Source organism: Dermacentor variabilis, chromosome 9, assembly GCF_050947875.1.
Source record: "Dermacentor variabilis isolate Ectoservices chromosome 9, ASM5094787v1, whole genome shotgun sequence".
Taxonomy (NCBI): Eukaryota; Metazoa; Arthropoda; class Arachnida; order Ixodida; family Ixodidae; genus Dermacentor; species Dermacentor variabilis.
Window position 1 is genome coordinate 73241895 of NC_134576.1, and position 23558 is coordinate 73265452.

At 46.6% G+C, this 23558-nt stretch overlaps 1 pseudogene; it reads left to right on the top strand.

Moving 5' to 3' along the window:
- Positions 1-1547: 1547 nt before the first annotated feature.
- On the top strand, positions 1548-23324 carry LOC142558405 (protein GVQW3-like; annotated as a pseudogene).
- The last annotated feature ends 234 nt before the right edge of the window (positions 23325-23558 follow it).

The following is a 23558-nucleotide window of genomic DNA, read 5'->3' on the forward strand; positions in this document are numbered from 1 at the left end:
GGCGCACTGAAGAAAGAGGGGAAAGGAACGGCGCGGCAGCCTAGGCAGAGGCTCCCCCGGCTCCCCAGGGACGATTTTAAGCTTATTTTGAGGCCGATGGGGACTGGTAGTCAATTCGCTCCAGCAATTTTTAGTGGCACGGGCCGCAGCCGCGGCATGCAGCAACAAGTTCGAGGGAAGAGACCTGATCACCAGGCTCCACACAGGTTCCAACATAATAATCGTGAGCACCCCGAGTGAAGAGGCCGCCCAGCTCGCGAGGTGTATCACTAGCCTCACGATCGAGGGAAGGTCATACGACCTGAACGCTTACGTGGCCGCACCGGAAGACACCCTACGTGGCATGATACGCGGAGTGGACCCCGTAGCGACAGCGGTGGAACTGAAAGCCGACTTGTGGACGCGCACGCAGGGTGCCACTATCCACAGCGCCCGAAGACTAGTCAAGACCAAGACGGCAGTGATCACCTTTGACGGACCCATCACACCAAAACACATCATCTACTGCGGAGCGGACTACAAGTGCTACCCGTACCGGCCCACAACACAAATCTGCTACGTTTGCTGTCAACAAGGTCACCGCTCCGACGTGTGCACCACACCGGACTTCAATGCTTGCAAACAGTGCGGCATGCAGAAACCGCCAAACGATCACCGGTGTACACCGGGATGCCTGATCTGCGGAGGCAACCGCGCTGCCGGATCGAGGGAGTGCCAAGACCGACTAAAGAAAGCCAGGGAGCTGTGAGGCAAGGCCAACGGTGGTAACGACGGCGGTGGACGCGAGAGCAGGCGCCGCATCCGGGACGACCGCGGGAAGAAGCCGTGGTGGTTCAGCTCGGAGGGGGAGACCTTGGGGAGCCGTTCGAGATTCCGGGCGTCGCGGAGCCGGTCACGGTCCTTCCCGCCCCTGCCGCCCCCGGTCATCAAGAGAGCGAGCCAGCAGCATCACCATCAGCAGCAGCAAAAGACGTAGAAAGAGCCTACCCGAAAGAGCGGCGGCGTCAAAGTGAGCTAGGGAGCCGAAAACCCCTCGTTTGCTCCACACTCGGGTGGGGTAGCTAACAAACAGAACAACAACACGAACAGCAACCGCGAACAACCTAGACAGGAGGACGCGGAGAAAATAGCGCTGAGATGCGAATTAGAGTTATCACGCGCTAGGCAGAAAGAGCTAGAACGCCAAATAGCAGAGCTAACGAAGGCAGTGCGAGACCTTAGGTCAAACAGCCCTCCGCAGCCACGAACTGTACAAATCCAAGCCCCATCCCATGCAGGCAACGATGATTTCGCCAAGTTTAAGGCAGACATTCAGCAAATGATGCAGCAGATGATGCAGCAACAGCAGCAACAAATGCAACAAGTACAATTACCAGTCACAGAGCTCCGGAGCAGCATCCGCAAGCAGAAATTTACCGAGAACATTAAAGAGAATGCCTACCACCACCCCGCGTTGGCACCCCTCGCCGACATATCCGCAAACAACTCCGAGGCTTAAACATGGCCAGTACAACTTTAAGCAAGCAAGAAACCTTAGATATATGGCAATGGAACTGCAGAGCCTACCGTAAGAAGCAGGGCCTCCTCCAACAACAGATTCACAGACAACAAACACCGCCCGACATCATAAGCGTTCAAGAGACGGGCACCACACCAACACCGGCAGAATACACGTGTTACGAGACTCAAGAGAAAGGAGGAACGGCAACCCTAGTCAGCAAGGCACTCAGTGCCATAAGCCACGACAGGATAGCCGACACCGACGTAGACCGCGTGATAGTAGAAATTATACCAAAGAAGACAAGAAAGAGGGGCAGTATGCTTATTTTAAATGCATACATACATCCGAAACAGAGGAAGGCAAAATTCTACGAGCTTTTCCACGGCGCATGCAAGCTAGCGAAAGACAACACGCTAATCATCCTAGGAGACTTCAACGCCCTTGGCAAAAGCTGGGGATACCAAACAGAAAACCCAAAAGGCAGAACGCTAGCGGAGGCAGCAGAGAACACCGACTGCAACCTCCTCACATACCCAGGCACTTCCACCATAATCGGAAACAGCGTTTGTACCGACACCTGCCCTGACCTGATGTTCGACCTGACGGAGCGGAACAAGCAGTTTGGGAGAAGCTGTTGGAGAACCTGGTTAGTGACCACTACATACTCAAGACGCAAGTAACCTTGGACAGGCTAAAGAGTCAGCTGGCATCGGCAAAAATTACCGACTGCAGCGCTTTTCGAGACGCATGCGATGGGAATCTCGTCGAGAACGGGATCCAATCGATAGAAGAGTGGGGAAACATGCTCAATGAAAAACAGCGCAAGTGCACCAAAGAAATCGCGCGAATGACGTAGGCGCCCGAGGTAGACGCCAGGCTGCTCAAGCTATGGGAAGCTAGACGCGGGCTCACCAAAAGGTTGAAGAAACAAAAATACAACAGGAAGCCTTAGCTTAAGATAGCAAAAGTCACAGCAAAAGGAGAGGAGTACGTGGCACAATTGGCAAGGCGAAATGGGCAGAAATTCAGCGACTCCCTCAACGGAACTTTGAGCACAGCGAGGACGTGGCATATCCTCAAGGCTCTCATAGATCCGACCAAGACCAAGGCAGAAAACAACAAAGCCATCTACCTGTTCATCCACCAGTTCGAGGGACCAGACTCGGAACTCCTGGAGAAGGTAGGCGTTAAGTGCTTCGGGGACAGAAACCCAGGAGCTTACGCAGAGCGCTGCCGGGGGAGAGAAAACGATAACCTGGGCAGACCCATCACGCGAGAAGGGGTCTATGCAGCTATTCGGAACACAACCAGAAACCGGCCGCGGGTGCAGACAAGATCAATAACGCACTCATCCGCAACCTCAGTGATGAGTTAGTCGCAGAATTAACCCACGTTCTCAACAAGCACTAGAAAGCGGAGACCGCCCCCGAGGAGTGGAAGCATACGGAGGTAGCCATGATTCCTAAACAGGGCAAGAAACTGCAAACTGAGAACCTCAGACCGATCTCGCTCCCATCGCGCCTGGGAAAACTATACAAGCGAGTGGTGACGCTGAGACTACAACAGTACATAGACGACAACGAACTGTATCCCCACAGCATGTTCGCCTTCAGAGAAAAATTATCGCCACAAGACGTACTGCTTCAAATCAAAGAAGAAGTACTCGGGAACGTCCCCAGGAGTGGGGAGTATATAATAATGACATTGGATATCGAGGGGCATTTGACATGTAAGCCATGAGGCTATCTTCACGGGATAGAAAAGCTCCTAGCCTTAGGACTACACAACACCTTCGAGGAATTGAGACAGGCGCAACTAATCTTCCACCTGAGCAGACTACAGCAGACCCCATCGGGCAGAGAGCTCCTGAAGAAACTAGGCTGCGCCGATCAACTTCAAGAGATACAGAGGACCGAAACAATTCCGGACGAGTATCGCAAGCCGCTAAATGTAGCACCGATACCCAGGAACATGGATCCCAACCTACACAAAGCAGGCAGAGAGGCGAGGGCTGAATACCAACAAAACACACTAGCACCCCAAGAAACGACGGTATACGTGCACGCAGTCACATACGCCAGAGCAGAGAGGCAGAGCAGGAGCAACGCAATAGCAACGGTGATTAATTAGAACCTACGCGAGATCACTAGCGCATCACCACAAGACTGTACGATAGTCGAGGCTGAAGAAGCGGCCAGCGCTCATGCGGCAACAGAGGGATATCGGTCTAAACTGTCTCTAACAATCCTTACAGACTTACAAACGGCGTTCCTCAACTACCTACGCGGCAGCATAGGGCACGAAGCGCTCCGCATACTCCGCTCCGGAGACTACATAACACAACGACAACCAAACGAAGAACCAAATAGGCATACGATAGTATGGATGCCTGGACACACGGGAGTGGCAGGGAACCAAGAGGTGGACAGGATAGCTCGAGGGTACGTTTATTACCGAGCATCCAACGCAGGCGACCTCGAGGGGACCGAACCTGTACACCAAGACTATTCCGCGATACTAAAATACTACAAGGGCTGCAGAAAGCGGTATCCACCACCCCACAACTCCCTTAGCAGAGAGGACTCTGTTGCGTGGAGGCAGCTACAAACGGGCTCGTACTCGAACCTAACCGCACTCTGCAAAATGTATCCTACACAATGCAATGACAAATGGCCCTGGTGCCACGAAACACCCTCGCTGTAACATAAAGTGCGCGTGCCAGAAGATAGACGTGGTACCCGTAATACCAAACCCGAGTGAGGAGCAATAGGAGGGAGTGCTCCCCAGTGATCGCCGAGCCGACCAAGAATGTCTGATTCGGCGAGCGCAACTTGAAGCATATCCAGCGGAGCCCTGAACTAAGGGCAACCGACCGTTGTGCAAGAAGATGGTCGAGGCCATCTGAAGACCGCAGAAGACCAGCGAATCTAGAGCTCAGTAAAGTTTTTCCATTACTCACACACTTGCCTACTAACGCGTGGTGTCAGCCAAGAACTCGCTGGTGTGATAAGAAGCCCACCGAAGTCCGTCTAAGAGTTTCTTCCCGAGACCACGAGCATCAAGAAAACACTGAAAATACGGAACCGACAATTCAAGCGCTGTACGATCACAACGAACTACCCAGGAAGTTGAACCACTGGGTGCCGACGACCTGCGCGAAACTATCAGAGTGGTCGTGCGAGAGGAGCTTCACAAGTTGTTCCCTTCATCACACCCTGAAATAGTTTAGATTGTCGACGTCGCATGCGAAGAGATCCAGCAGTCACTCGGAGACCCTCAATCGCCGCAGCCTCAGCCAGAAACGATGACGTACGCTGCTATATCCCGCCGCCCGGTCCCCCTTCGCGCCCTCGCCAGCGCCCGGTAATGCCGTAGTTTCACCGTGCGCCACCGCCACGGCTGGCACCCCAACCCTTCGCCCCGCACAGCATGCCAAGGCAGACTGGTGTTTGGCGCGCCTCCTCCCACCATCTGCTCTGCTACTGCTGCAGAGAAGCGGGCCACATCTACCTCCCATTCCCATACCACGCGATGGCGTTCCGGGTATGACGGCCACGTGACATCGCCGACTACATGACCGCAACTCAGTGGCGACCCCGACGTCCCTCGCGTTCGCCGTCACCAGTACGCTACCTCTCGTCGCAGCGCCGACCATACACTGGCCCAGCCGGGGTCCAGTCCGCAAGCCCCTATCCGGAAAACTAAAAGCAGCAACCGATGGAGGTGCGGTTGCTGCACGACCAAATGATGAAAATCCTCCACCGACAACGATGGCGCTTCAAGATGTATTTCGATAATGTATCAACAACACGCCGCCATCCCGAAAAAGCGAGATAGACAAGAATACGCCGCCGAAAGAGTTCCTGACGACACCACGTGCCAGCCATAAGTCAATGCGACGCATCATTGATCCAAGACCAAGCACTAACTGCAACGGAAGACAAAGAACCACCTACCTCGGCGTCCTTTCAGACAGCCGCGAAGTCACCACGCTTACAGGCATTGGAGCCGACTACGCCGTCATCAGTGGATTATTCGTCGCCAAGTTGGAGAAAGTGAAGTCTGCATGGGACGGCCCTCTAATTCGGACATCTGGAGAACACCTCATTAGGCCGACTGGAACCTCCACGGCAAGAATTAGAGTCCATGAATGGACCGGCCCTGTGATGTTTGTTGGGTGCCAACAGAGCTTGCGAGACGTAATGCTAGGCATGGACTTCGTGAACCAACACGGCGCAACCATAGACCTCAGGTCGAAGTCGATAACGCTGTTCAAAGTCGAAGCGATACTGATGAAAAGGCTTTCCAGTGAGCGTGCCTTGAGTGTACTTGCGGACTAAGTCAGCACCCCGCCTCTCTCCAGCACTGTCATTTCCGTCAGCAGCGAAACCGCCGCAAATGTAGAAGGCGTCATCCAGAGGGACCAACGTCTACTGCTGAACTTTGAAATTTGCGTAGCAAGAGGGATCACTCGAATGCACAAGAGAAAGCGAAAGCGATGCTGACAAAGTTCAGCCAGAAATTGACGTGCACCAACCAGGGCATACCGATCGAATACATAGATGAAATTGCGAAAACCAGCAATGTGTTTGTCCTCTCGGCTTCTTCTGCTGCTACCTCGATGACCATAGTTCCCGAACCAGACTTTTACGTAAATCCAAGCCTCACCATGAGTAAGCAGCAACACCTCAGCAGTCTTTTTCGAAGATACATAGGCTGCTTTTCGATGTCATCGAGGATTCGACAAGCACCAGTTGTAAAGCATCGCATAAGTACCGAAGAGTGCGCTCGACCACTCCGCCGGAGCCCTTACCGAGTTTTGAAGCGAGAACATGAAGCTATTAGGCAACAAGTGGACGAAATGGTGCGTGACGACATAATCCAGCCGTCGAAAAGCCCGTGGGCGTCTCCTGTAGTCTTGGTGAAGAAAAACGACGGTAACCTACGTTTCCGCGCCCATGTAATGAACACTGTTTCTTCGCCTGCCAGCGAAAGCTTTCCGTGCTGAATGCTGGTCGCATCGTCGGACGTTATGCACGCTGTCAAGAGCAGACGCATGCAGGCGGCTAAGTTAAAAAAAGGTAAATCACCGCCCAAGCACTCCGTACAGATGGTTAACGAGCGAAGCTGGAACGTGCGGTCCGGTGTTTATCACTGCGTTAATTCCAACGGTTCATTAAACGACTGCTTGGTATGTTGCCAGATGATCAGTACAAAGTTATTGCGTTCTTTCGGCTGCACGACTCTGTTCTTGTGCCCGGGCTGCAGCATCAGAATGGCAAGGTCGTTCTCGGTTCTGCTCGGGTCATTGCTGATCGAAACTGCCTGCTCCTCAGGAGTACGTATGACGCGTGGAGTACCCATCTCACAGCCGGAGAGAAATTGCTGCGCGCGCGCTCGGAGACGACGGAGAGCAACTACGTCACTACTGGCGCAGCCAATCGCGTACCACTGTTTCTCTCTTTATTTCGTCGCGCATGCCCATGAGGTTGCGCCGTAGGAGTTTGCGGCGTACCGGCGACAGACGGATGGACTGACGAATCGGCTGGCCATATGCAGCTTCGCAGTAAAATTACCTGGCAGTCGTCACTCGCTACTTTTGAACGAACACCTTACCCGCGGTGAAACGCAACTCACAAGCGCAACGCTACCAAAATGCAGACGAAGTTCAGCGAAACAACACAACGTTTGAAGGAGGCGTATAGTAGCAGGGGAACTTTACGAGCTGGCCTTTCTCTATCATACTACAAGAGGTGCATTGCATTGCGACTGATTACGGTGTGAACAACGTTTCTGTTTTGGGCGGGCGCTGAAAATCAGGCATTAGGTCGCAACTTCCGAGTGAAAGATTTCATTCCTCGCCAGATGTACAAAATTTATTAGAAAGTTCGTTTCCTATGAATATATATTCATGTTCCGGGTTGTTTTTATTACAAAATAACTATTTTTCTTTACCAAAGTTTGTTTTCTCCTAATGTATAGTTAATCACGGCCCCCGACTCTCCCCTGGCTTGGTTCTGTGACAATTGGCTCTGAATTGACTTTGGAGCGGCATCGCACGCGCATTGTGACTTCGCATAAGTGACATTAGGACATTATTTCCCTATCTGTCCTTAGAATCTCGCCGATCAATCGCACTTATTTGCCTCTTCCATAAAGTTGTTTGTAGCCATAATCAATTTACCCTTGCTCCTACACAGTAATTACTCGTAATTGAAAAAGTCATTCCAATCATGAAATTGGGTGACACAACTAATGCTGCTAACTATCACCCAATATCACTGACATGCATATCTTGCAAACATCTCGAACATATCATTGCATCTAACACGGTAACACATTTAGAAAGCAACGGCTTCGTTTTCTCAAAACAGCGTAGGTTTAGTAAGGCGTTATCATTTGACACACAACTTGAGTTTACTAACGAACTACTTCTGGGAATAGACGAAAGTCTTCAAATCGACTGTTTATTCCTTGGCTTCGCTAAAGCCTTCTTCCGCGTTCTACGTTGTCGTCTACTAGCAAAACAATCTTCTGTTCGCCTGGATTCCTTCACAATTTCTTTCTGATCCTTTCGTAAACAGCTCACTTCAATTAATAACTATTCGGCTTCCCTTAATGATATATCGTCTGGTGTACCTCCCGGCAGTGTAATAGGCGCATTAATGTTTGCGATCTATAATACCGACCTACCGTTAAATATCACCTCGGTAATGAGATTGTTCGCCGACGATTCCATTATTTGTCGTAAAATCTGCTCTGTTAACGACCATATTCAGGAAGATATCGACCGCATTACTACCTGGTGCTTATCATGGCAAATGTCCCTTAACACTGATAAATGCTGTATAATGATATTTAGCCGGAAACCATGTAATTCTCTCTATACTGATACATTTATTAACAGCCGAATCACCCTCTAGTAATCACATAAGCATTTCGGCCCACCTAGAAAAAAGATGCTGCTAAAGCTAAACGCACATTAGGTTATGTAAAATACAACCTGAGAGGCGTGCTGACTTCGACTCAGCAACCCGCCTTTCCAACGTTTGTTCGCCGTAAACATGAATTCGCAACTTCCATTTGGTCACCATATTAAGAATACCTAATACATTCCCTTGAAGGCGTACCAAATCGTGACGCTCGTTTTATTGCACGAGACTACAGCCGGAATGCCAGCATAACTAACATTAAGACATCATTGTTCCTTCCATCCATAGAATCTCGCAACATAATCGCACTTATTAGCCTCTTCCATAAAGTTGTATGTAGCCATAATCCATTTGAACTTGCTCTTACACAGCCGAATCGAACATTGTACCGATTGCATAATCGCCTCCGTCTCGAACGTCTCGGGAAGAACCGCCGCATTCAACTCATCAGCCTTGCCACGAGCAATCGTCTATGAGTATGGTCTTCAGGACATTATTCACATCCCTTACCCCGCTATCGTCGAAAAAAAGGTATGAAGCATTTAGTTTATAAGTGTTTACTTCTTGTTCCATTTTCAAGATTGTTTATTTATTTAGTATTGTATAACGATGTTCAAATACCCGTGTTCAAAATGCTCCAGTTCGCACCCAAATTGTAAACCCACTCACATAATACTCCAGTTGAAGCGCGTGAGATACCTGAATAGAAAATAAACCTGACCTGACCAGCACGTTTGCGTACTTGATTTTGAAATGGCTCTATACAAACTGCCAATTTTTTTTTTGTCCGAGAACATTGCTTCTGTGCCGCACCTTACAAAACCTTCCTCCAGAAAATAAACGCAGGGAGTTACATGCCAACGTATGTGTCCAGTGAACCAAGGGGTGAAGTTTTCTGTGTCAGCAATTGCTATTGTGCTGCCAAAAAATAAATAAATATGACGATGGCTGCCGCCAAGAAGCATCTCCCTGATTCTCAGTTTCATGCTTACCTAAGTGCGAAGGAGGAGACTACTTTGTCCGCTACTGCCACTGCGTCGCCTACGCTGGAGACACTATATATGTGTCTATACACCGGCTTCGTAATTCATTGGCCAAGAAGCCATTGCCAGGGACGCCACCCCCGTTTTCGGTAATATCAAAATTAAGTCATGACAAAGTGCTCGCGTATAAATTAGTCAGCTCATGGACACCTCGAAGGCCCAAAAACTTGCGGACATAAAATCACGCAATGTTTAAGGTTTTACGGAGGGGTAACCCCAACGGTGGGTCCGGCTGATAGGTGTTGCTCGAAAACGTTGGCCAACGTCCAGGGTTTAGCTTAATGCGCGCATAAAGCAATACTGCCCCCCACTGTTCCTGGGATTCGAACAAATGTGCACGCAAAGTGCCCGCGCGAGCAACCATTGCGATGTGCGGTACGTTCGTGCTTTGTTCCCCTTTGCGGTTTCAGTTGACTTTGACTCTCCCGGTGGTCCTTTCCTTTGGTGATACCGAACTGGGTTTTAGCGATAAGAACGTTCGTGATGCCCTCTGGAATTTTTCGTGCGAGACAAAATAAGAGAATTTAGCGGTAGAATTTTCCGTTTCTTTTTCTTTTCTTTAGTTACTCAGATTTTATATTAGTAAATGTGTACATAGAACCAGTTCATATCTGTAGTACGCAAATTCTATCCTTATGCATGCCGTTACGCGGGTTATATAGCTACTAAAAGATGTGTCCGTACATTGCGTATTGCATATTTGAAAGATACACGGGACGCCCACCAGATTTGCCTCTTAGCCCTTTGTAGAACAAACACTCGCTGGTGAAAGCCAACTAGACTCACTTTAATTTTTATAAAGAATAGAAAATTGCAACCTTAACTTTACTGGAATCCGAAACGTATTTTTTAAGGAAGCAAGCTTATAACGGGGGGGGGGGGGGGGAGCCATGGACAAGAACATTGTACGGAAGACAGCAGTAAGACCACCAAGTGCCGTTTCTCTTAAATACCGCCAACCAGCTGATTGGTTCCAAACCGAAAATACCCGAAGAGTGCGATCAAAGATTTGCTAATTCAAAATAGCATCTGTTACAGCTGTTTTCACGTTCGTTCTATACCTGCACTGGGTGCTGTATCTTGCCTTTGTATTTCGGAATGCATTTGTTATTGCTTGTCAGTTTTACGTGCATCATAACGATCAAGTGCACATATTTTATATATTTCAGTCTAACACATTGCAAACAGTAGTTGATTGTCGCCTTTTTTTTCTAATATAAACACTAAGTACCGGTTATCGTCAGTACGAAGATTATTGTCACTTAGGTTGCTTTACTTGCTTCTGTGTTCACTTATTCGTGCATGTTTCATCTATCTTACACGATGCTTTGTTTTTTGTTCTGAGTATTGATGTTATTGCCGCATTTTTTGTCTGGAATACGGTATATTTCTCGTCTGTCAAACTGCATCCGGAAGAGACACCCCCCTTCGATTTTCTCTATTGACACCTTTGCCTGTTGACTGAAAAGTACAATGAAATGAAATGAAACACTATTCGACAAACAAAGTTGCTCAAAGCAGGTCTGAAGCTCTTGGCTAACTTATTTCTCAGGATATTGAGAACGGCAGCCCACACGCAAATGTCACGAAATATAGCATTTGGGGCGCACGCTCTTTACTGTAACTCTTCTCTGACTGTTCAATAACAAAAGTACAAAAGACTATAAGTGTTGAAACCTGAAAGTGATCTAATTTTTCTGACACGGTTCTTTAAGGTCAGCGTTGTGGCGCCTGTGTGATGTCATTACAGAGCCTACTTGACGTGGTAAAGCTTTTAGAGGTGCTAGAAACGTTGGCTTGCCCGCGTACGCCACGTCCGCGTTAGCTAGACCAGCGCATATAATTATATCACTGTCCTACATGCTCAAGCGCAACAAGTGCTCAATCGGTGGAAAATACGGCCAACAGCTATGGCCTATACACTAAATGTGCAGACCCTGGAGAGACATGCAAATAGATCCTGCAGAGGTAATGCAACGAAAGGTAAACAAGCGGCTTCTAAGAGCCCATGTATATATATATATACATATATATATATATATATATATATATATATATATATATATATATATATATATATATATATTCAGAAAAGTGACAGTTACACGTTTGCAGATATATTATGATGCAGATATTTGAAGGCACTGAGCCTACGCGGGCTTTCCCGCAGTGTGGAGGAAAATACGTGAACCATTGCGGAATGACGTCGCTTCATGCGTTATCTTTCCTATGCGAAGGAGCCGTGGCGTTCTCATTACTTTCTGCCTTGACCTTTCCCTTTCTTATCGGTACAGCAGGTGAACAAATGGTATTACCGCTCGTGCATCGTGAGCGCGATAATACGAAGATGCACTATGTGCACTGTTTGTGCATGTGAAAAAGTAAGGCAATCGACTACGTACCAGAGCTACGGCACATCTATATCACACCGCGTGCGCGTCTTGTATGAAGGCTAACGCGGAAATGCAGCACGCAGAAACCTTGGACAACCATAGACAAACTCGCAATCGAGGAACACATTTTGAATCATTTCCGACGTTTGGAAAAGTCTGTTTTCTTTTCCGCCAAGTAGGTGTCATGCACTGAAAATACTGGATGGAGTTTTTATTTCATTTTCTCCACTCTCGCAGAAAGATTTCATTCACACTATTTACGGAAATCTTAGTGCCTATACGTGGTCTGAGCTATTCCTTTTCTCAGACGAGAAAATTGTGCTCAAGAAGACGAAAATGATGCCTGAAAAGGATGTTAGCAAAGGTTAGGAAAGACACCGCGTTCTCAGTTCTCATTTTTCCCTTTGTGAACATGCAGATACTTTTTTTTGCTACTTACCGTTCGTGATTACTACAATAGAAATTATTTGAATCTAATATTACATAACGAAAAATTGACATTACTTTCGTTCTGTCTGGCATGTCTCTTTTCTTCATCTTTCTCCTCCCTCTCCTTTCTTTTCCTCCGTTAAACCCTTTTCACTGTGTAAGGTAGCAAGCCAGACATGCGTCTGGTTGACCTCCCTACCCTTCCTTCCTTCCTTTTCATCCTCCTCCCTCTTGCCCACTTGCCCACCTTTGCCCACTTGCCCACCTTTCCCTTGCCCACGTTTCCAAAAGTCCTCCTCGAGTTTCTTTACGCTTTAAAAGCCGGGTAAGTCATTTCATAGAGTTTGGGAGTTTCACACTTAATGTCAGTAGTCAGGAGCACCAAAACATACAAGACGGCACGCATGCGTTAGGCAGCAGTATGACTGGGCTGGTTGTTTTCATTCAGGCGAGTTATAGCCCAGCAATCACAGCCACATTAGAATATTTGCTCCTTCGATGCGCCCCCCTTTATTTCTATCAAGGCTTACATTTTGCCCACAGCCTGCCAGATCGTGTGCTCCGCCCTGTTTTATAGGGGAAAGGAAAGGTAACCAAGCCGAGCAAGCTTAATTATGTCGAAGGTAACGAGAACCTCCCTGGTTCAGCAGTTAATAATTCCGTTGTTTATCAAATAGCTTTCACGAATATATTTGAATGCGTGCTTCACCAAACATTTCTGTTCCTAGTATGCTATTCTTACTGGGCCATTTAACATGTCTCTGCCCACAATAATAGTGTTCCTCTGAAAACATTCTTCTTGTACACATTGAAATCTGAATTGCAGAAACAAGACAGGATCGCCCTCATACTTAAAAATATTTTTCAACATTTGACTCCTCAATGCCACGCGACAGATCTCGTTCAAGCATTCCTGGATGCGTGTTACTTAAAGCTACACTGCTTTTAAGAAAGGGAATATTATTTCACTGAATTAAAATCGCGTAGATAAATGCTAGGCAATCGTAAAAATCTTTTCACACAAATACGAAACTTCGTTCACCTATCCAGCTTATACGCTTCTCAACAAAACTTGTCAGACCATTGAGTCCATGTCACACCGCATTTCATTCATGGACATAGTCTGAGTTCACTAAACGTAGCCGCGTTTGGCTCGCTCACCATCTCTATCGGAGACCCACCTGCTTCATTCCATTATGACTTCGAACAATTCCTTCAACGCCAATCACTTCATGTTCCGACGGTGCGCACGTGTGCTTATACCGCCGTGTGTCTGCTTTGCTGGGTGCTTTGCTGGGTGCTTTGCTGGGTGCTTTGCTGGGTGCTCTGCTGGGTGGAGTATATTTATCTTCGAAGGCTATGATGTGGGTGGATTTGTGGTTGTCGCGACATCTGCTCCTACAGGAAACTGGCGACCTAGAACTGCAAAATCTGGAACGTGTCCTAAAGAGCCCGTATTTTATGTATGCGACGGATGCTAATCGCCTTTTCTTGTGGGGCCTTGGCACTCGACATGTTTGCCGCAAGATTAACAGGGATGTCGAATAATGTTCTAGGGTAGTAGTCATTGGAGGACGGACGACAAATTTGCAGTCCGTCGGTGTGCTTCTATCACACGAGGCTGCATGCGCATTTTTGATACCTTTTTTTATGATTTTGTTTATTAAACATGCGTCGCGACCAGTGACTCCATTAAGAAACAGACTACTGCACGTCTGGAAATATTATCGCACATTCTTAACATGCACAGAGAAAGCCTGGAAGACCTGTTCGGCCTGACAACTCCGAATTCTCTTAACCGGAACATGAGAAGCACTGTTTATAAATCACAAATTCTTGAACAGCATTATTACAAATAACATAATTATACAGCCAGTAACATTAGGTTTAGAGAGAAGCTTACACTTGCTCAGAACTTCTGCGCAGCCACCTTAAACTACACCGACAAATAGATCTCTCTCATTTCTTCAAGCAAAGGGAAGCCGTCTACAACCCACCACGCCACAGCCAGCGCTGCAGCAAACATTCTTTGCTCAGAAAGAACAGTCGTAAATTTCAGTATCATTCTTTTAAGAGAAGTATCATGCACGCAACTGGTTTAGCTGCTTCTTAACTTCTCTTTTTAACTTGTTAACCGCCAAGTATCAGCCATGTTATCTGATACAACCTTCGCACAAGCTTCATGCTCAGAAACTGCAGAAATATCGCGGAAGCAGTCAATTAACCTATGCGCATGCGAAAGCAATCCACAAAACAAAGTTTCATTCTATAGCCTCGGGTGTATTTTTGGGATTTCTGAAGTTCGCCCATCCGTAGCACTTGCAAGCGAACGAAAGCGTCTATAGGACTGCACAAAACAACGCCAATGATCATTGCACTAACTAATAAATATCGAGGGGTTTACACGGGCCAAGCGCCGCGGCAGCTCATTTGGTTAGAGCATCGCACGCGTAATGCGTATACGTTGGACTGTTTCCCACCCATGGCAAGTTGTTTTTCTTTCATCCACTTTCATTGCAATTAATTGGTGATTTATTTAATTCAATTAGTAAGTTCAAGTAATTTCTCCCATGTTGTCTTTGGTGTTCTTGCGTGTTTGCTTCTCAGGATATAACTACAGCTTCCCAATATTATACATAGTGCAACGTGAATTGAAAACAAAGGCACTGCGTAGCTCGGCTGGGAAAATTACTGCTGCAGGTGGAGTAGCCAGCCGCGTCGTACTTCAACTCTGCCTTGTAGCAGTTGTCGTTGCCTGCAATATTGACGTAATTACTTTTCCACTGGTGTGCACAAGCTGTAATGGACATTCTAAGGAGTGCCTTTAGAAGTGTTTAAAAATCTGAGCCTACTCGTACACCGCTATGTAAAAAACGTGCACTTTCTTTCCAAGAGGGTAGGTACCCAACACGGTGGTGACCTCAGCCTCGTTCGCGCACTCTGTAATCTCCGTTAATTCTACGGGTACGCAAAAACACTGTAATGTGTTTGTCAAGAAAGTTCCAAGAACAATGCGATGACTTGTGCCAGTTTGGCCTTGATTTGTGAAATGAGCCAACATTAGGCTGACATGTCCACGAAGAACAGCACCGCGATTTTACGAGACAGCGCTTGGTGAAACGCTGGAGCCACTTTGTTCTCCCCGAGGAGTGGTCCCCATTTAGTGTGCGCGCTGTTTGGCAGCAGCTGCGCCAGTGATTCTAATTTTGTGATTCTTGCGCCCTAAGCGTTGACTGAATCACTGGCCAGAATTCATTTGCAGCGCAAGCTCATCTCTTTTCAGCGACTGGAGAGAACCCATTCACGAAAGATTCAAACAATGCGCACGACAAACGACTTCGTCGCCTGAACGATGCAGCGTGGATTTGCTCACGGAGAATTTACTCAAATAACTTCTGCGCGCGCCCATTAAACTTATAGAATGAGCAGCCGAATGAAAGTTTTCCATCTTTTTAGACTCCGAGAGCGTACGCTTTTGGTAGAGGCAGTAGCGGAGAGCGAACGTTGGCTTATGATAAGGTCTTTCTGCATTTCTCTGGTTTATCCTGGCCGGCAGTTTCGAGCAACTTTCCGGAATACTGGAACTGGTGCCGACACTGCTGTGGATGTTCGGACTATTCGGCGTCGAGTAACTCGGATACGACATTGGGCGTTTCTTTTTTTATTTTTTTTGTGCTGCTTCTACGAACAATGTCGTCTGTCTGAGCTTACTGCAATCGCCGGACTTATCGCCAGCACCAAGCGGGTGGATAACACAGCGTGATTTTCCGGTCACTTTTGGCAGCGGCATCAGCGGTGCGCGGACACTGACTAATAAGGCTTTTTGCCTTTCCCCGTTGTGCGGTGAACTTTCAGTTGTTAGCATTGTTTTGCTTACCTAAACACTGCCGCTGCTGCTGCCATAAGTTGCTTCTTTTATTAAGAGCTGATCTTTTCTTTCGCGTGGGTTATAGCCGCCCATAGTTACATAGTGTGTGTGATTTAACTTTTCTCCGGCACAAGATATGCACAGGTATGCCAGGAACAAACTTGGCAGATTATGGGGGGCGTTGTTAAAGCCATTTGCGATAACCGACAGAGAGAGAGACGAAAGGGGAGCAAAGAGAGGGAGGTTAGGCAGTGTAAGTATCGTCTGGTTACCCTTTGCTTGGGAAACGTTCTTGATGTTCTCACCACTCTGGTTCTGAGGCTGAACACGTTGGCTGAGGAAATGAAGAGCGATGCCAAAAGGGTGAAGAGTTCAAATGGAGAAATTGTTTATAAGGTCACAAGCATAAGGGATTCATTGACCTTTATGAACAAGACGCTTGATGAATTCAAGGATGACGAACAAAGCTTGATCAGAGGGTTAGCCGAGGTATGGGCTAACAGGCTAAAACCAAAACCTAAATGGGAACGTTGATAACGCAAAACGAGAAACTGTAGAACTGAAACATTACCGCCGGAACGTGAGCATTGAAATAAAGGGTCTCCCGTTTGAAAATAACGAAGACCTAGGAAAAACAGTGCAGAAGGTAACTACGTGCCCGCGGCAATGCTCCATGAAGGTTACATTGATGTAGCGCGCAGGGTGTCGTCCAATGACAGGACGGAACGAAATGTGGTCCTTAAGCTATCCTCCTGCTCGGCTCGTGACAAGGTGCTTTCTGCTGCCAGAAAAACCATACAGAACGTCATACTTCTGTGGTTTGAGGGTAATAACCCACTATATTTTAACGGGCATATCTGTGTTGAATACCAGGCATTGTTAAGTAAAGTTCGCAAGCTTAAGAGAGATTACAACTGGAAGTTTGTTTGGACTTCTCGGGATAAAAGCTTAGCCCGAAGGGCAGAAAATTGCCCAGTCATTCACGTGATGTGCGAAGAAAGGGTGAGGAAAATTGTGTAAGCGTGTGTAGCATCTTGGCGTAGACTTTCCATGTTCGTTTACTACTCCATTAGTGACATAGACAACGCAAGAAAAAATCTGTTTTCCGTATTCGATTCCAAGATCTGTGGCATGCGAAAAAAACCGAAATGCCTACTAGGTCATCTCTCCTGATATTCATTCCCTTTTGATGTCACTGCGTAAAGTGAAACTTTTCTTAGGGAAAGTGAGTCGGTGTCTAAACCTAGTTATAAGATATCATCACTTCCTAAAAACTCACGCACACGCGCAGGCGGTGCTGACCTCGTTCGGAAACACCGTATTGCCTTCAAGGCGTTGTCCACTGCATCTGATAGTGACGAAGACAATGAAGCCTTATTCATTAGGCTTACCCCCGTATTCAAATACGTACCTCGACTTGATCCTCCACTTAAAGTGATCCTTGAGGGCGTTTTTTTTTCTTAATTTCACAAATTGGCTCTCCACTTGAAACGCACCTAGAGTGAAGGAAAGCTCGAGCGCTTTACTCGAGAATGTCAAGGTAGCCCCGCAGCTACCTTCGATCGCTCCTCGAGTGAAGTTAGTGGGTAAACATGGCTGCTTTGTGAAATTTCGCTCGCATCGTTAGCAGTTTTCGATAGACGCCAGTTGCCTCCGTAGCTTTTCTTTGCTTAACCATGCTGCGCATTTTCAAGGGCTTCGTTTCAGGCAACGGTGCAGTCCTCTGGAGCGCTTCCCCAGCACCGGAATTATTCCACTGCGGCGCCGAGACAGATCGGCCCTCCTTTCAAGAAGACTGCGAGCTAGTGCAGTGACTGTCGTCTTACTCCGTGCATGAGCCAGTTGATGACATGCATAGGGGTATTATTTGTGCCAGGGCTCCAAAGCTATTATCTGTGCCAGTGCATTCACGTGCTTCTCGCGGCTGTTCTTACAAAGCCACATCAGTTCAAGCACGGCGCGATACACAACTGCGACGGACTTCGTACTTATGAAAAGAAAAGAACTACGAATATTTCCGTCACTGCTGCGTGTATCGCCTGTGTGCTCGTGTTGCTTTCGTGAACGCCGGCAGTCGCCCCGTCGGCGCTGTTTGTACTCGGGCAGATCGTCACTGCCTACGCTAATCCAAGGACGGCGAAGCACACCACAGCAAAGCGAGTATCTCTATAAACGAGCAGGTGCGTCCACTTTTACTTTTGCAATATTCTTTAATTCGATGCAGCTGCTTGCGCTAAGGAAAATAAGGGATGTACTGTAATTTTGCGCGGACCGGTGTGCAGTTGGTGAAATTTAAAGTCATAAGCAATAATTACGTAATCCTTGCTTCAAAACAGTCAGTTTAATTAGCTTATGATCCCTATGAAGATTCGAGCTTAACGAGGTAGTCACCAACCATGAAATGGCATGCAGAATTATACCTGCCTGTATGCATCGGTGAATGTAATGTTTTGTTTGAATAAAAAAGACAGAGAAACAGTACAACAGACTGGAGCTTCTCTACATCACATTATTTTTTATTGCGATAAAAGAAGGTGTAACAATGTAGTGACAGCTCCTAATACAGACATTGCCAGCAAACGGTAGCAGATATATCTCGCACATCTTTATTGCGAACCTCCCAGCTCTCTATAGGGCTCATTATGTAAGTGCTAAATCGCTGTATGTCGGTCTGCCTGCGCAAGCAGCAGACCACCTGAAAGATGTTTCTTTGCAAATAAAAATAAACCAAAACTGTATGAGCTCATTAATGGCAAAAAAGATTGTGGTTTACAACGTGAAAGTCTTAAACGAGTCTATTAGAACGAAATGTGAATTATAGAAAACGAATACAGTACCTAATCTAGCTTTCATGGACCTTTTTAACACTCTTGTATGTTTATTACCAACCCCTTCTCTTATGCAGGGACCAGGTTGCCGACACACGTACGAAGAGCAGCTGCCTTTCCAGCTGTGCTGTGTGTGCTGCGCTTGCAGTGGGGTGCAAGTGAAGGAGAGCTCCAGTTGATCTCCTGATGCACTATAATAGCTGTCGGACTATTCTGCTTGAGACATCTATCGCATTTCTGACATCCCACCAGCTCAAACATCACCACTAAAAGCAGCTTGATTGCATGGATTTGCCTTCATAAACATGTTGTAGCTGAATTAAGTTTTTGTATTTTTCATCCAGATGTCCTTTCTTCAGTCATATTTATTAAGACAGTGCGTACCCTTTAATAATTTCTGGTCAATCCAAGTGCCAATTTTTTCTACAACAATGAATTAACATTATTCTCGTCTTCTGGTACTTAGATATATGCAAATACATCGTTCCTATCCTACAAACAGAAGCAACAATTAACGAGAAGCAAGGGAATTAACTGATGGCAGCGATTTTTAATAATCATATCATGTGAAGCCAACAAGTTAAAGAGAGAGAGAAAGGCAAAGGAAAGACCGGGAGGTTAACCAGTGATTATCTCCCGTTGGCTACGCTGTACTGGGGGAGGGGCAAGGGGATACGATAGGTGAAAGAGAAAAGAATTGAAAAAAAGAAAAAAAAAAGAAAAACTACACACACAGGCACGTACACACAAACTGTTTCTGTGGGCCTGTCACGCAGCCCGCAAAGGCGTTCCTTATGTTGTGCAGTGTCACCATACAATCCTGCCTCACACAGTGAAGTCAGAATCTGTCAGAAAGTCCAGTTTCTTTTAAATACCGCAGGAGCGCCTTCATAGCCGATCGCGCTGATGTTCGCGTAGGCCAGTTTCCAAGGATCTTGTTTTCTGTCATTGGGCGCTTGTCCAATTTGTCTAGGGTGGTTGAGAGGACTGCTCTTTGCGGGTTGAAACGAGAGCACTGACAAAGAAGGTGCGCGATTCTTTCATTGCACCCGCAGAAGTCACAAAGTGGACTGTTGGACATTCCGATAAGAAAGGAGTACGCATTTGAAAATGCTACCCCAAGCCATAGATGAACTACAAGGGTGCAGCTGCATTGTGGAAGCTCGGGCGGAATACGGAGTTTTAAATTAGGGTCCAGGGTATGTAGGCGTGCATTTGTGAAATTGGATGAATTCCACTGAGCTAATGTCAGGTCGTGTGCAAGTACGACAAGTTTTTTCGCTGCGTCGGCCCTCGAAAGAGGAATGACAACGCTGTTGGCGCCGTCATGGGCAGATCGGGCAAACTCACCAAAGACAACATAAGGGAAAATACTTGTACTTACTAATTGATTTTAAAAAATTATAAAAATAATGGCAATGAAAGAGGATGAAAAAACAACTTTCATACAATTTTCTTCTGAGAAATTTCAACGTTCACTGCTTTCTTTTTTGCTCTGTCATCTTGTAATTTTTATTCTTTTGTATGCCACGTGCAATGTAATTTTTTTCCCTTTTTTTGCGTGTACGTGCTGTTATGATTTGTGATTTCATGCCCCTCCTGATTGGGCCAAGCTGGCCTGCAGTATTGTGAAACAAATAAATAAAAAGTTGCCCCAGGTGGGGAACGATCTAGTTCTTGTAGTAGTAGTAGTTATTTCTAGTAGTAAAATACAAATACACAAGAAAGTGGATGGGAAAACGGCGCCGCGGCAGCTCATTTGGTTAGAGCATCGCACGCGTAATGCGTATACGTGGGATTGTTTCCCACCCATGGCAAGTAGTTTTGTCATCCACTTTCATTGCAATTAATTGGTCATTTCTTTAATTCGATTAGTAAGTTCAAGTAATGTCTCCTATGTTGTCTATGGTGTTTTTGTTTGTTTGCTTCTCAGGATATAAACAGAAGCAGTAGTACCACTGACAAATATATTCTAGAATAAAACACTATCTCTGTTCAAGACAGTAGCCTGTTGGGTGGAGGAGCCACCCGATGGCATGCAGTGGTAGATTCTTGTAGAATATATGCTGTTTCTACCCTAGTTCTAGCTTCAGCTTAAGATGAATTATGAGGGCCAGAACAATGAGTTTCTTCCATTGAATGGGAATGACAGTTGCCTTCCATGGGGCTTGCAGAACTTCAGCAATTGATTGAGGAACAAAACCGAGGGTTACAGCGTTTCTTGTGGGATACCAAAATAGGCCAAAAGGTGATGCAGACTGTCACAATGACAATGCTGTAAAATACAGTATAGAGTGCGTTACTACCGTTATTATGGAATATTTGAGATCAACCACTATGGCATATTTTTTAATCTACACTTGCTCATGCTATTCCTGTTATGACCCCTGATGCGATCGACAGTATGAATAAATAAAGTAGCTTCAGCATGCCACTAAATACTGAAGTGCTGGCTACAAACGCTACGATAGTGTTGCATCACAAATTATGGGCAGCAAAAAGCTCCCATCGCAATTGCAGCGTGCCATGGGCAACTGATGACATCGCCTACTATATTCATGCTATTTGAAACAAAAGTTATGTGAGATCAACATGAATATTTTTACAAAATTTATAAAAATAAGCGCCGACTAATTGCCTGGTAGGTTAGTCAAATACTTCTTCAGCACCTAGGTTCTTTCAGAGAAGCGAGCTGGTGCAATTCCAACAGGCAGGCACCATATCTATCGATGTTTCAGGTCTGCCAGAAGCCTTACTGTACAAAACAGACGTTCATTTTTTCATCAGCTGGTCCTTCCAAGGCCCACACCCTGCACTATAATGCCAAAAATTATATGTAGACAGGGCGTTCGTGCGCTAAGTAAATTTAGTGCACCTAAGGAACGAAATGAAAAGACGTAGCACAACTAAAGAAAATGTGGCCTTTGCATGAACTTGAAAGCACACTTTATGGAACGTGCATCAGTTTCTTCCGAATAGCACACTGAAAAGGGTAAGAAAAAAGAGATGCCGGCGATGAACTATTGAGAAGTGAATTTTCGAAAGATTAAAACATTGCGTAGCGCACATGTGCAGTGAGAAAGCACTGGAAATGCAGGCAACAGTGCTGGTTCGTGGACCCTATGTGCTACAATTTGAGCAAACCGGCTGACCACCACGACTTCTAAAACAAAGTAAAGGACTCAAAAACGCCTGTTTTTTGCAACCTGGCAGAGCTACGCACTCAACCATATATGCCCCCCCCCCCCCCCGTTCTGCCACTTGTGTAATATAACTGCTTCTCTTGTACTGAAATATTTTATACGCGATACTGTAATGATCGTTGGATGTAGGCGCCGATCCGTGCGTTCTACATTTTTGTTTAAAAAAGCCAAACCAACAACAGATTGTCGTGCCGAATCTGCCACAACTTCCTATTAGCAACAAAAAATTTTCTGCACAAGCTTATGCTGCCTCGAATACGGGGTCTGTTAGAAAAGTATCCAACCTTATTTTTTTGCGAACACCTGATGGATATGGAACAAGCGCGTTTGCACCAGCTGAGCTTGAACCTTCGTGCGCATGCGCGAATTTTTTCTCGCCTGCCGATAGCGTCAGTCGCTGGGATGCAGCGTTTGAGTGAGGTAGTGCGCAGTGCTCTCGTCGGTTTTTTATTGCAAGGAAATTGGCGGAGCGACTGGAGCAGCGCTACTGCATCAAATTTTGCCAGAAACTGTGCGACAGCCAAGTGGAAACCATTCGCAGGATTCAGACGGCTCTCGGTGACGATGCTATGAGCAGTACACAAATTAAGGAGTGGTACAAACGATTTAAAGACGGCCGTACGTCAGTGGAGAGTGAGCCACGCTCCGGTCGGCCATCAACATGCCGAATTGACCAGGTCATTGCCGAAGTAAACGCTGTGGTGGTGCAGGACTGTCGTGTGACTATCCGAGAAATTGCGTAACAGATGGGCATCAGCACTTTTTCGGCACATTTCATTATGACCAAAGATTTTGCCATGAAGAGAGTTGCGGCGAAATTCGTGCCGAAGCTGCTTACTTTGGAGCAAAAGCATCTTCGCGTTGAAGTCTCACAGGACATGCTGGATTCCACAAACACTCCCGACTTCTTGAACACTGTAATCACTGGTGACGAGTCTTGGGTGTACGGATATGATCCGGAAACCAAATCCCAGTCGTCACAGTGGAAGCATTCCATGTCACCAAGACCAAAGAAGACCCGCCAAGTGTGCAGTGACTTCAAAGTGATGCTGACTGCTTTCTTTGACTCCCGTGCTGTGATACACCACGAGTACGCACGACAGGGTCAAACAATCACCAAGAAATAGTACAGGGATGTCCTCCATCACCTACGTGATGCTGTGCGGCGCAAAAGACTGGAGTTGTGGTCAACAGGAAATTGGCGCATCCATCACGACAATGCTCCTGCACATTCCTAGCACTTGATTCAGACTTTTTTGGCGAAAAACCGCACTCCTGTAGTTCAACAGGCTCCTTACTTTCCTGATATGGCCCCCTGCGACTTATGGTTCTTTCCCGAAATCAAGAGGCCATTGAAAGGA